We start from the raw sequence: 9,583 nt of genomic DNA on the forward strand, positions 1-9,583 counted from the left end.
CCCAGCCCGCTGGCTTTTTCTGAGTAGTTTATTGGAGATAAGAAACTCCCAGACTTTCCTGCCAGGTCTGGCTTAGAACTGTGAAACTCAGATCTCAGCTTCCGGAGTAGCTAGGATTATAGGCGTGAGCCAACCAGCAACCAGCTCGTTTCTCAATTCTTTTTTATTTTTGTCAGTCATGGGGCTTGAACTCTGGGCTTAGGCTCTGTCCCTCAGCTCTTCGGCTCAAGGGGAGCACTTTACCACTTGAACCACAACACCACTTCCCACTTCCGGTTTTCTGGTGGTTAATCAGAGATAAGAATCTCACAGACTTTCCTGCCCTAGCTGGCTTTGAACCGTGATCCTCAGAACTCAGCCTCCTGAGTAGCTAGGATTACAGGCATGAGCCACCGGTGCCAGGCTTTTATTTCTCAATTCTTAAGGGCACCCAGGAAACAATAGCTCACAAGAGCAGGGCTGCGAAAGTGGTACAGGTCCATGTCTTTCATGTGGCTGGGTAGGTCCAGTCACCAGAGAACAATCAAAGCCCCAGAATCCCTACCCAACTTCCCTATGCACCAAAGACCTCTGAATCCACCCCACAAACACATGCCTGAATAGCCAATGATGACAACAGATGACACAGACTTGACTTCCCAATCTTACCTCACTGTCTCCTGACCGTCAAAAAGGAACTCCAGTGGGGAAACTCACCCACCCACAGGGGGAGGGCGAGAAACCGTGGGCGCACGGGGGCACAGTAGCAAAGTCCCCACTCATCTCAGTGTCAGTCCATGTGGCCTTTAGGGTGCTGGTGGTGATGGGGAAGCTAGACCAAGGCATTTCAAAGTTTATCTTCCCACCACCCTACAACAGAAGCATGCTATGGCCCAGAACCTTTTCAAGGCTGTGAGAAGTTTTCAGATGAACTCGATCCTTAAATAAGCATGAAATTGAGAACAATCTCACCCCTTACAATGCCCTCAACTCAGCCTGGACACCCACCTTACCCAGGGTCTTGGTCTTCAGACACTGAACACTCAGCACTGCTCTGTTTCTTGGGCCTCTCTGTGCTTCCCTCCGAACACCAGACTGGCAGCCCTGCCTCTGAGACAAGAACACACCCTACACCCACCTCCAGGCCCAGCAAGGACCAAACTCAGGGTGTGGTTTCAGGCCACATGATATGCCTCACCCTTCTCCTACTCAATGCCTGATCCCTGAAGGCAGGAATGAGCCCTCCCGGAGGCATCCGAGGGCACCTGGACTGGAATTCCTCATGTCTCACACCCACCCAGGAGGCCTGGTGAAAAGGGTAAAGGCCAGGGAAGGGGGCCCACGTCATTCAGCCCTCCAGAGAGCCTTCTCATCCTGCCCCTCCACCCCGCCTACATCACTCACATCCCCAGAAGGGCAGTTTCTGCAGGAGGCCTGGGGCACTGAGAATCTGCTGCTCAGCCCACCCTAACAAGCAAAATAGCAGCCTTCTTACACCTTAGCTATCCCCAAGGTGGTTGGTTCCTTGGAAAGAATACCTAGCCAGAAGTAAGAGTGAAATAGGAACCCTCCAGCTGGCACTGAGACAAGCTGAAAGTGCCAATGCCAGGTGGGAGGGACAAGTCATGCTAGGCAAGGATTACCATGGGGCAAAATGCAACTACCAGGCAGCTTCCACACCCCAAAGGTTTAAGCACAAATGACTAGTATCGGAGAAGGCTCTGAGCCTGTCCACTGCTGCCCCTGAATGTGAAAGCGGTATTGACCCAGTACCCGGACAAGTATCACCACCCCTTCTATGGTCACCTCATGCTCTGGGTGTGGCCCCTCCCAAGTCATATGAAGAAGACTGCCTCAAAAGGACAAAACTGTTCAGGATCCAAAAGAGCCCAAGGCCCAGACCCCACCATGAGCCCAATCGCCCAGGACTCCGTTCAGTCTTCTAATCTAGAGTACTTCCTTTATGGCCCATGTGAGGGAGACAACCACTGAACAAGTCCGGTATCACTGCAGCCTCCCACAGGCTCCAGTAGAGGAGTTATGTACACTTTCAGCTGCAGACAAGGAAGGTTCTTGGGGGTTAAGGAATTTGTTCACCAACATGAACAAATTGGTAGTAGAGGACCCAAAGCCTGACTCAGAAGCTGTGGTTAACTTTCCCCACTTCACTGCTAGGGAGGATACTGAACTGCCTGCCTGGCTGCTCCTACACCTCAGCATCCCCTGCAGAGCCTCATCTGGGCAGTGTTCTTGAACTCATGGGCAGGGTAGAAGCCTAGCTGGTAGAACTCTTCTACCAAAAGTGACAATGTGGGGCCCAGCCGTGCAGCCCACTTTGGGGGCCAGGCTGTGCCTACTGGTCCCTTGGAATCACCCTGACCTCCTCAGTAACCTCCTGCCCTACCCCTTAGGCATGGGTTGGTGATGGGTGTGGCTCACTGCTCTGAGCAGGCCCAGCCATGTAATCCACCCATGTCTTGGATGTTGGCCAGTCCTCCTGGCTCTCCTCCCAGACTAGCCTCCTGGAAAGCAACAGGCTCAGAGAATGCCAGGAGCCTGTCCCCTCCCTCTGTTGCAGCTTCTACAAAATCAACACTTAGGTTCCACTAAACGTACTAGTGATACAGTGATGTGGCCCCAACCCGGCTTCTCTTACATTCCTCTGGCCACCTCTGTTTTCCACAGGGAGAGACAGCACTCACCCCAACCAAACAATCTACCCAAGCCTGTCCTGAAATGCCAGAGGGCCCTACTGGTAACTTTTGTGTGTGTTATGTTCCAATACTAGCACTGCAATTCAGGGCCCCATGCTTTTCCCCTTGGCTTTTTCCAAAAAGGCTGGTGCTCCACCATTTGAGCTGTATCTCTACTACTTACTAGTAGTACTCCACTACTGATACTAGTAGCTTCTTGGTGTACACTTTAGACTGAGTATTGCCTAGGTCCCTGACCATTTGTACCCATGTGCAGCTTCCTCTTGAGAATTCCCTATCCTAAGGAGAAAGCTTGAAAAGCTGCTGTGAGGGAGGCTGGTAGCAAGATCCCACACTACACTAACTAGTCTCTGGCTCCCCAAACCTTGCTTACCCTAAAGGCATAGCCTTCCCTCATCCTCCCTTAGTAGCCACACCTAAAAAGATTGGGGCCAGGGCTGGGAAGGTGGCTCAGTGGTAGAGCGCTTGCCTTGCATGCTCAAGGCCCTGGGTTCGATTTCTCAGCACCACATAAGCAAAAAGAAAAAAGCCGGAAGTGGCGCTGTGGCTCAAGTGGTAGAGCGCTAGCCTTGAGCTGAAGAGCTGAGGGACAGCGCCCAGGCCCAGAGTTCAGGCCCCACGACCGGACCCAAAAAAAAAAACAAAAACAAGAAGTTCAGGGCCAGGCACCGGTGGCTCATGCTTATAATCCTAGCTACTCAGGAAGCTGAGATCTGAGGATCGCAGTTCAAAGCCAGCCCGGGCATGAAAGTCCATGAGACTCTTATCTCCAATAAACCACCAGAAAACCAGAAGTGGCGCTGTGTCTCAAAGTGGTAAAGTGCTAGCCTTGAGCTGAAGAGCTGAGGAACAGTGAACAGTGCCCAAGCCCAGAGTTCAAGCCCCATGACTGACAAAAAAAAAAAAAAGAAGAAGAAGAAGTTCAGTGACAGCACCTCAGCACTGTGTTCAAGTCTTAGGACCAGCAAAAAAAAAGACAGAAAGAAAACAAAACTCAGTAGGGAGCCAGTGGCTCATACCAGTAATCCTAGCTACTCCCGAGGCTTGAGATTTGAGCATCTTGGGTGGAGGCCAGCCCTTGTAGGGAAGTCTGAAAGACCCTTATCTCCAATAAACTACTCAGAAAAAGCCGGAAGTGGTGCTGTGGTAAGTGGTAGAGTGCTGGACTTAAGCAAAAGCAGCTTAGGGACAGAACCCAGGCTTAGAGTTCAAGCCCCAGGACTGGCAAAAAGGAAAGAAAGAAAAGTCAATACTCTACAAACAGTGAGTGTTCAACTGAGTTCTCAAGTGTAAAGGAGAAAGCCCCAAATAGGAAGACACAATTCCCATGTCACAAGCCCAGCTGGTGGTGACTATAAACCTATTAACAGTGGACCTGGAACACAAGTCAGTGAGGCACCCTGGGTACCTCAGAGATAGGACAATGGGGGGAGGGGGGCTATCTGGGCAGCCAACCATGTCTGGGTGGCAGACCGAGAAGCAATTCTGTAGGCTAACAGTACAACTCAGTAGCAGACCATTTGCCTAATGTACTTAAAACCCTTGGTCCCCAGCAATGGAAATAGAGAGGGAGAGAGAAAAAAAAAAGAAAAAGAAAAAAAAGGTGGCTTTGCAAGGAAGACAACCAGAGAAGGTACAGCAATGAATACAGACATTCCATAGGCAAAGAGTTAAAAGGGCACTAGGAAGCCTGAGCTGCCCAGCTGGAAGGGACTATCAAGATCATCTCATCTGCCTGGGGACATCCTTCAAATGAGATAACTGAGCCCCACAGGGAGGCACATGTCACAGCTGAGTCATGAAACTACAGCCACCTACCCCAAGGCTTTTGAAGCCAGACTCTCAAATTCCTTATTTCAAAATCAACTCTGGTAGCTAACAATTTCTTAGGCCAAGTAGGAACTCTACAGAATTTAAGGTTAGCTTAACACAGCCGCTTCACCTACACACAAAGACTAAAAGCAAGCTGGTATTCAGGAGCCAGGAGAAAAGGAACACTGCTTGCTTCTAACAGTATTATCCCTGGCTAGACAAGACTGAAATGGCATGCAGAACAGAAATCAGCAAAATGTAAAATTTTCCATGGCCAAGTATGAAAATAAAACAATGAAACTTGTTGAAATGGTTTTAAGAGGGGGAAAGAGAAGGTGGGCACCAGTGGCTCACACCTGTGAGATTCGAAGCCTACCTGGGTACGCTCTTACCTCCAATAACAAGCTGGAATTGGTAGGGTACCCATCTGTAATCCTAGCTACTCAGGAAGCTGAGATCTGAGATCACAGTTCAAAGCAGCCTGGGCAGGAAAGTCTGTGAGATTCATCTCCAATTAACCGCCAGGAAACCAGAAATGGCACTATGGCTTAAAGTGGTAGAGCACTAACCTTGAGCAAAAAGAGCTCCAGGAAAGCACCCAGGCACTGAGTTCAAGGCCCACCACTGACAAAAATAAAAGCTGGTAGTGAAACTAGGTGCTCCTAAGGTCTGTAACCCTACTGCTTAGAAGGCTAAGATCTGAGGATTGAGGTTTGAAGCCAACCTGGGCAGCAAAGTCTGTGAGACTCATCTCCAACGCAAAAAAGCCTGAAGCTCAAGTGGCACAATGCTCAGGCCCTGAGTTCAAGCCCCTGTATCTGCACATACACAAAAAAGCTAAAGTGTGACTAACTGTGGTTCACATGGTATAGAGCCAGTCTTGAGCAAAAAAATCTAAGGGGACAGTGCCTAGGCCCTCAATTCAAACCATAAAATGGAAGGGGGTGGGGGTAGAAGATGAGGAAGAGAGAGGGTGAGCTTGATCAACATGTATTATATGCATGTATGAAAATGTTACAATAAAACCTACCTTGTATAATTAATGAATGCTAATTTAAAAAAAAAAGAAAACTACAATCAAGACTCTTAATGAGCTAATACCAAAAGAACAATTCCCAGCGATAAAAGAAAAAAGAAAGTATTTTAAGTAAGACTAGAGGGTAGGGATATAGTTCAGTGGAAGAGTGCTTGTCTAGGCATGTTCTATCTCCAGAAAAACAAATGAACAAAGACCACGACTGCTTCCAGAAAAATAAAAGAACTCAAAAAACAGGCTGGAAGCCAGGTACCAGTGGCCCATGTTCATAATCCTGGCTACTCAGGAGGGTGAGATCTGACAATCATGGATCAAAGCTAGCCCAGGCAGAAAAGTCTGTGAGACTCCAATTAATCACCCAAAAAAGCCAGAAGTCGGGCTGGAAAGGTGGCTCAGTTGTAGAGCGCTTGTCTTGCATACATGAGGCCCTGGGTTCAATTCCTCAGCATCACATAAGCAGGAAAAAAAAGCCAGAAGTGGCGCTGTGGCTCAAGTGGTAGAGCACTAGCCTTGAGTAGAAGAGCTGAGAGACAACGCCCAGGCCCAGAGTTCAGGCCCACGAAGCCAGAAGTAGAACTGTGGCTCAAGCAGTAGAGCACTGGCTTTGAGGATAAAGGATCAGGGACAGCTGGGTGCCTGTGGCTCAGGCCTGGTTCAAAGCCAGCCCAGACAGGAAAGTCCGTGAAACTTTTTTTTTTTTTTGGGGGGGGGGGAGGGTCCAGTCATGGGGCCTAAACTCTGGGCCTGGGCGCTGTCCCACAGTTCTTCAGCTCAAGGAGCACTCTACCACTTGAGCCACAGCGCCACTTCCGGCTTTTTTTCTTTTTGCTTATGTGGTACTGAGGAATTGAACCCAGGGCCTCAGGCATGCAAGGCAAGCGCTCTACCACTGAGCCACCTTCCCAGCCCAGTGAAACTCTTATCTCCAATAAACCACCAGAAAACAGGAAGTGGCGCTGTAGCTCAAGTGGTAGAAAGCTAGTCTTGAGTTGAAGAGCTGAGGGACAGCGCTCAGGCAGAGTTCAAGGCCCACGACCGACAAAAAAAAAAAAAAAAAAGATCAGGGACAGCATCCAGGCCTCAAGTTCAAGTGTCAGAATCAGCAGAGGGGGGAAGGGGAAGGGAAAGGGGAGAGAGAAACAGAGGGAGGGAGGGAGGGAGGGAGGGAGGGAGGGAGGCAGGCAGACAGGCAGGCAGGCAGGCAGGCAGGCAGGCCCAAATGGAAAGACAAGGGGTGAACAAATATAGCTGTGGTACTCACTTAGACACTATGTTGAAAAAGAACTATATGGGCTAGGAATGTGGCTTAGTGAGAGTGCTTGACTTGCATGCATGAAACCCTGGGTTTGATTCCTCAGTACCACATAAACAGAAAAAGTCAGAAATGGCGCTGTAGCTCAAGTGGTAGAGTGCTAGCCTTGAGCAAAAGAAGCTCAGGGACAGTGCCCAGGCCATGAGTTCAAGCCCTACGACTAGCCAAAAATAAAAAAAGTTGGACCCAAGGAAAACTGAAGTCTTTCATTTATGCAGATTCAAAACCAGACAACACTACACTGCCTAAGAATAGGGGGTGGGAATCAAGTGGCTGAAATGGATACACAAGGGGATCCTGGCATTATATTCAGGATACCCTGAATATAACTGTGTTCACTTGTAACAAATTACTGCAGGTGTGTCTGCAAATACTTTTCTAGAGGCTGTATATTTCAATTCCAAACAGAGCATAGAAATCTTCTGGAAGGGAGACAAAAATCTACTTGGGCTGGGTGTCAGTGGCTCACGCCTGTAATCCTAGCTACTCAAGAGGCTGAGATCTGAGGATCACAGTTCAAAGCCAGCCGGGGCAGGAAACTGTGAGACTCTATTTTCCAGTAAACCACTGTGGCTCAAGTTGTAGAGTGCTTGCCTTGAGTTGAAGAGCTGAGGGATAGTGCCCCAAGTCCCATGACCGACCAAAAAAACAAATCTACTTGGGCCAGATTATCAGGTAGATAGATCTCCATCTAATAACAATCACAACACAGGAAGGGGCAATGGTAGGACAGTTGGCCAAGTCCAGGATGGTGTGTCTATCCTGAAAATGAAACTCACATGAAGCAATAGGAAACCACAGGAAATAGAGACCACAGGGAAATCTTAGGAGAGTCAGGTCTTGAAAATAACATGATCAGGGCTGGGAAGGTGGCTCAGTGGTAGAGCGCTTGCCTTGCATGCATGAGGCCCTGGGTTCATATTCCCCAGCACCACATAACCAAAAAGGGAAAAAAAAACAAGTGGCGCTGTGGCTCAAGTGGTAGAGCGCTAGCCTTGAGCTGAAGAGCTGAGGGATAGCACCCAGGCCCCACGACTGGACCCAAAAAGAAAAAGAAAATAACATGATCATATGATTTTTGGTTTTGTGTGTGTGTGTGTGTGTGTGTGTGTGTGCGCGCGCGCGTACCAGTACTGGGGCTTGAACTTGGGGGTGTTTACCATCCTCCAGCTATTTTGCTCAAGGCTAGTAGTGCTCTATCACTTGAGCCACAGCTCCACTTCCAGTTTTCTGGTGGTTAATTAGGGTTAAAAGTCTCATGGACTTTCTTGCACAGTCTAGCTTCAAACTGTGATCCTCTCAAATCTCAGCCTCCTCAGTGGCTAGGATTATAGACTTGAACCACACCATTAGCACCCAGCTTATATATATATATATATATTTTTTTTTTGTGTGTCAGTCGTGGGGTTTTAACTCTGGGCCTGGGCGCTGCCTCTCAGCTCTGCAGCTCAAGGCTAGTGCTCTACCACTTGAGCCACAGCACCACTTTCCAGCTTTTTCTGTTTATGTGGTGCTGAGGAATTGAACCCAGGGCCTCATGCATGCAAGGCAAGCACTTTACCACTGAGCCACCTTCCCAACCCCTGGTCTGCTTTTTTTTGGTCAGCCCTTGGGCTTGAACTCAAGGCCTGAGTCCAGTCTCAAGCTTTAGTGCTCAAGGCTAGTAATCTACCACTTAAGATCCACAGCTCCCTTTCTGGCTTTTTTTTTTTTGGGGGGCTGGTTAATTGGAGATAAGGGTCTCTCCTGCTAGAGTGTCTTCAAATTGTGATCCACAGATCTCAGCCTCCTGAGTAGCTAGGATTACAAGCATGAGCCACCAATGCCTGGCACCTGGCTAGTCTGCCTGGATTTTTGTTTTTTAGACAGAATATAGCTATATAGCTCAGGCTGGCCTCAAACTCAGGATCCTTTTGCCTCACTATGCTGGGCATGGGATTGGGTTTTTTCTTTTTTTCTTTTACTCCAAAGGGGAAATTTTTTCCATGAAATCATATAGATACCTTGGGAGTATCTACTGAAGTGTTACATAACTGTGTGTGCACACAGTGCACATAACTTGTGCACACGTGTGTGCCTGCACTAGCATTAAGACTTCTCACTTAGGGGCAGGGAAGGTGGCTCAGTGGTAGAGCGCTTGCCTTGCATGCATGAGGCCCTGGGTTCGATTCCTCAGGACCACATAAGCAAAAAGAAAAAAGCCGGAAGTGGCGCTGTGGCTGAAGTGGTACTACGCTAGCATTGAACTGAAGAGCTGAGGGACAGCACCCAGGCCCAGAGTTCAGGCCCCCACGGCTGGACCCCCCCCCCTGCCAAAAAAAAAAGCCTTCTCACTTGGCTTTTTGCTCAACCCCGGTATTGGCTACCATTTGAGCCAGACCTCCAGCATGGGCTGACTTCAAACCAATCCTCAGATCTCAGCCTCCTGAGTACCTAGGATTACAGGTGTGAACTAGTATGAGGCTATTCAGGCAACAACATTAAAGAAACCCCTTTCAAGACATAATTGGCACAGGACCATGCAATCCTGGTAACTATGGAAAGCATAATATAAATGGATTGCAGCTCAATAATGCAACTGGGAGGGAAATGAGACACAATCTCAAAAATAACCAGTGGAAAAACGGGGCTAGGAGATGTGGCTCAAGTGTCAAAACACCAGCTAGGCTCCCCTGAAACTTAACCCTAGAACCACCGAATAAATTAAAGAACTGACTGGGCACTGGTGGC

This window comes from Dipodomys ordii, unplaced genomic scaffold (genome assembly GCF_000151885.1).
Source record: "Dipodomys ordii isolate 6190 unplaced genomic scaffold, Dord_2.0 Scaffold141, whole genome shotgun sequence".
Taxonomy (NCBI): domain Eukaryota; kingdom Metazoa; phylum Chordata; class Mammalia; order Rodentia; family Heteromyidae; genus Dipodomys; species Dipodomys ordii.